Source organism: Aotus nancymaae, unplaced genomic scaffold (genome assembly GCF_030222135.1).
Source record: "Aotus nancymaae isolate 86718 unplaced genomic scaffold, 86718_ANA_hifiasm-v0.15.2.pri h1tg000001l, whole genome shotgun sequence".
Taxonomy (NCBI): Eukaryota; Metazoa; Chordata; class Mammalia; order Primates; family Aotidae; genus Aotus; species Aotus nancymaae.
Window position 1 is genome coordinate 7,735,996 of NW_026988412.1, and position 5,178 is coordinate 7,741,173.

A 5,178-nucleotide genomic window follows, 5' to 3' on the forward strand; every position below is an offset into this window, starting at 1 on the left:
GCTCAATGAATTTTTACCTACGTATATACCCATGTAACCACCACCCAGTTCAGGATAGAGAACATTTCCATCATTCTCATAAGTTTCTTCAGGCCCTTTCTCACTGAATCCCCATCTCCCACTCCCCTAAACAGGTAGACACTATTCTGACCTCTCTCATCATATGTAGATAAGTTTTGCCTTTTTTTTTTTTTTTTTGGAGACAGGTCTTGCTCTGCTGCCCCTCAGGCTGGAGTGAGTGCAGTGGTGTGATCATAGCTCATTGCAGCCTCGAACTCATGGGCTCAAGTGGTCCTCCCACCTCAGCCTCCCGAGGAACTGGGACCATTGATGCACACCACCACATCCGGCTAATTTTCTAAAAATTTTTTGTAGAGATGGGATCACCCTGTGTTGCCCAGGCTGGTCTTAAATTCCTAGACTCAAGGCATCCTTTGGCCTCAGCCTCCAAAGGTTCTGGGATTACAGGTGTGAGCCACTGCGCCTGGCTTGTCCGATCTCTTGTGATCAATATTGTGTTTTTGAGATTCACTTGTATTTCATGTAAGAGCCATGCATTCATTTTTCTTGCTGTGCTGTACACCACAATGTATTTATCCATTCTTTTATTGATGGGCATTTGGGTTGTATTTAGTTTTGGGCTGTTAACAATTTAGCGGCAATGTGCATTTTTGTACGTGTATTTTGGTGTGCATAAGCACTCATTTCTTTCAGGGCATATACCCAGGAGTGGAACTGCTTGGTCACATGGGAAGTGTAAGTTTAATTTTAGAAGAAACTGCCAAATGGTTCTCCAAAGTGCTTGTACCGATTTATACTTCCACCAGCAGCATGTAAGAGTTCGCTTCCTCCACATCCTCACCAATGCCTGATATTTTCAGAGATTTAATTTTAGCCATTCTAGTGAGTGTGTCGTCACAGCATATTGTAGTTCTAATTTGCATTTCCCTGTAACCATTGAGGTTGAGCATCTTTTTTTTTTTTTTTTTTCTTGAGACAAGAGTCTTGCTCTGTTGCTCAGGCTGGAGCACGCTGGTGCAATCTCGGCTCACTGCATCCTTCACCTCCTGGGTTCAAGTGATTTTCCTGCCTCAGCCTTCCAAGCAGCTGGCATTACAGACATGTGCCACCATGTCTGGCTAATTTTCTGTGTTTTTAGTAGAGACGGGGTTTCACCATGTTGGCCAGGCTGCTCTTGCACTCCTGACCTCAAGTGATCCACTTACCTCGATCTCCCAAAGTGCTGGAATTACAGGCATCAGCCACCATGCCTGGCTGATGTTGAACATCTTTTTTTATTTTTATTTAAAAAAAAATTTAAAAAAATATGGAATGCTTCACGAATATGCGTGTCATCCTTGTGCAGGAACCATGCTAATCTTCTCTGTATTGTTCCAATTTTAGTATATGTGCTGCTGAAGCGAGCATTGAACATCTTTTTGATAAACTTACTGGCCAGCCGGGCACAGTGGCTCACACCTGTAATCCCAGCACTTTGGGAGGCCAAGGCTGGTGGATCACGAGGTCAAGAGATCAAGACCATCCTGGCCAACATGGTGAAACCCTGTCTCTACTAAAAATACAAAAATTAGCTGGGCATGGTGGCGTGTACCTGTAGTCCCAGCTACTCTGGAGGCTGAGGCAGGAGAATTGCTTGAACCTGGGAGGCAGAGGTTGCAGTGAGCCGAGATAGCGCCACTGCACTCCAGCCTGGCGCCTGGCAACAGATCAAGATTCCATCTCAAAAAAAAAAAAAAGAAAAGAAAAACTGGATTTCCTTTTGTGGGAATGCCTGTTAAATTCATTGCTCACTTTTTTCCTATTGATATCTGACACCTTTAATGAAGGTAGAAGTGTTATGAAATAGCATCTTACTCATGCCAGGAGTTAAGAGGAAACTGAAGTGGGTTTGTGAAGAAAGTGAGGAGGGAGAGAAGGACCCTACCTCTCAGGTGTTTGAAGTTTATTGGTCTCTGCTCCCCAGAACCTAGTACACAGCTGGGCACAAGGCAGGAACCAACAGAAGTTCATCAAATAAGGGGACTGTCCTTGTTTTGAGGGCTGTTGTGAACCTTGGAATGCGTGATCCCCTCAACTCTACTATTCCATCTCTCTGAAGCTACAGCAGACCCTGGGACCCCTCCAGTGCTGGACAGGTGGCCCATAAGTAGCCTCAGGCCACAGGCTCACCACGACAGCCCTGATTCAGTCTTGCTGATGAGCCTGCTTGAATCCCACAGAAAACCTCTCCAGTCACTGGAGTCCTCCATGAGCTCCTGGGATTGCATCATTATTTACATCCTGATTTCTTTAAATTCAAGATGTGTATTCAATAGTATTGGTCTCCCTGAACCTGGATCCCCAAGTTCTCAGAAGAATCAGGGACCACAAGCTGCTCTCACCAGCCCAGATCTCTGCTGAGCGCTCATTCCACTTGGGATGAGTTCCTGGAGATAAATCTTGCGTGCATTGCGTTATTTTGTGTGCACAACTCAGCTAAGTGGCCTCCCGTGCTGCTCATCTTCCCATCACCTGGCTACTAAGAGGTCCAATCAGTATCTGTGAACCAAGTGGATAAAGAATGATTTAGGGTTCGTTTCCCCATTGAGTAAGCCATCTTCCATTTCTACCACCTTGGGCCAAAGGGGAGGAAAAAAAAACAGGAACATCTTTCTTTCTTTTTTTTTTTTTTGAGACAGAGCATCACTCTGTCACCCAGGCTGGAGTGCAGTGGCATGATCTCAGCTCACTGTAACCTCTGCCTCCTGGGTTCCAGCGATTCTCGTGCCTCAGCTTCCCGAGTAGCTGAGATCATAGATGTACACCACCACGTCTGGCTACTTTTTGTACTTTTAGTAGAGACAGGTTTCACCATGTTGGCCAGGCTGGTCTCAAATGCCTGGCCTCAAGCGATCTGTCCTCCTCGGCCTCCCAAAGTTCTGGGATTACAGGCATTATCCACTGTAGCCAGCCGGGGACAACACCCTTTTATGCTTTAACAGAGATTCAAACATCTTGATGTTTTCTTGTTCTTGATAATTTTGTTAAAGTCCAAACATTCCTTGATCGTTGAACACTTCTGTGTCTGCTAAGTTGTTTGAAGCAGTAAATCCCATTTCTACATTCCTTCATAATATGTGTCCAACTGAAGAAGAATGTTAGAGAAGACAGTGAAATGCTCAATGGTAGAGTTCTGAAATAATCAGAATTAATCAATCAATTAATCATTTATTTATTCAAATGACTAACACTTATTACGTATCTCCTGGGAGCCATGAGTTGTGACAGGTGAGGGATGTGACACTGGAGATTTAAGCCTGGTGGTGGATGGGCTTTTGTCTCGAACTCCTGACCTCAAGTGATCTGCCGGCCTTAGCCTCCCAAAGTGCTAGGATTATAGGCGTTAGCCGCCGCGCCCGGCCTCGGATGGGCTTTTGTAACATGTATGTCTTCGTGGTGCCTTATCCATGATTGTTTCTGGGTATGGGATTTTCTCCCACTCTTGCGAACCCCCTGGTATTCCAGCGATGGCTGCTGAAACCCCGTCCCTGGCTGGTTTCAGTGTCTGATTATGCTAGATTGTAATTCCATGTGTGGCCAGGAGGTGTCTCTCTCTAACACGTGATGCTGCCACGGCTGAAAATGTTGGTTTCTGTGTGACAAGTGAGAACAGAGTTATCAACTCAATTTTGTGAGCTTGAAGTTTTATTTTAAAAATAAGTTACCTTTGAGTAAAAAGTTATCTTGGTCAGTGAAGGGCATGTAAATATTGTTGGGTTTTTTATTTTTCATTTTTTATACCTTCAGGAACATACGTAAAAGTTCTTGCAATGGCATTGTCCAGTAGAACTTTTTGCTATGTTAGACGTGCTTTACTATCTGCTCTGTCCAATAATGGTAGCCACTAGCCACACGGAAATATTCAGCAGTTGAAATGTAGCTAGTGAGACCGAGGAACTGAATTTTAGATTTTACTTAATTTTAATTAATTGATTAATTTTTAGAGACAGCTTTCTCCGCTGGAGCTTCCAAGATGACAAAGAAAAGAAGGAACAACGGTCGTGCCAAAAAGGGCCGTGGCCATGTTCAGCCTATTCGCTGCACGAACTGTGCCCGATGCGTGCCCAAAGACAAGGCCATTAAGAAATTCGTCATTCGGAACATAGTGGAGGCCGCAGCAGTCAGGGATATTTCTGAAGCGAGCGTCTTTGATGCCTATGTACTTCCCAAGCTCTATGTGAAGCTACATTACTGCGAGCTGTGCAATTCAGAGCAAAGTAGTCAGGAATCGATCTCGTGAAGCCCGCAAGGACCGAACACCCCCACCCCGATTTAGACCTGCGGGTGCTGCCCCACGACCCCCACCAAAAACCATGTAAGGAGCTGAGTAAAAGATTGAAGACAACTATTCTCTGGAGAAAAATAAAATGGAAATTGTGCTTGATACTGCCTATTAAGTGTATCTGTGCCAGATAGGGTGGGGATTTTGTGTGTGTTAGACCAAGTGTGAAATAAGTAATATTTTCATGGGGAAGAAAGCTTATTTATGTCATCAATTTTTTTTGTTGTTGGGGGAGAGGGGTGGGAGATGGAGTCTTACTCTGTTGCCCAGGCTGGAGTGCAATGGCGCTATCTCAGTTCACTGCAACCTCTGCCTCCTGGGTTCAAGCAATTCTCCTGCCTCGGTTTTCCAAGTAGCTAGGATTAGAGACGTGTGCCACCACACTCAGCTAATTTTTTGTATTTTTAGTAGAGATGGGGTTTTACTATATTGGCCAGGCTGGTCTGGAACTCTTGACCTCAGATAATTCACCCCTTAGGCCTCTGAAAGTCCTGGGATTACAGGTGTGAGCCATCATGCCTGGCTATTCATTTAAATTAAACCTCGTTTGCAGTCACGTCCTTGGCCTCACAACTTGCATAGCTGTGTGAAATAAAAAGTTTAGGCATCTGTGGAAAAAAAAATTTTTAGAGACAGAGCTTAGCTTGGTTGTGCAGGCTGGAATGCAGTGGCATGCCATAGCTCCCTGCAGCCTTAAACTCCTGGTCAAGCTAGGACTACAGGCAAGCACCACTACACCCAGTTAATTTTAAAATTACTTTTTCTAGGGATGGATCTCGCTATGTTGTCCAGGCTGGTCTTGAACATGTGGCCTCAAGCAATTCTCTGCTTTGATT

General features: G+C 44.7%; 1 non-coding gene and 1 pseudogene across 1 annotated transcript; one reads left to right on the forward strand and one right to left on the reverse strand.

The window, feature by feature from the left end:
• Window positions 1–700: 700 nt before the first annotated feature.
• Window positions 701–4,497, forward strand: LOC105732563 (small ribosomal subunit protein eS26-like; annotated as a pseudogene).
• LOC135276259 (U6 spliceosomal RNA) lies at window positions 1,322–1,428 on the reverse strand. The gene has a single exon (XR_010343826.1). It is a non-coding gene; the product is annotated as a U6 spliceosomal RNA (small nuclear RNA).
• Window positions 4,498–5,178: the final 681 nt, after the last annotated feature.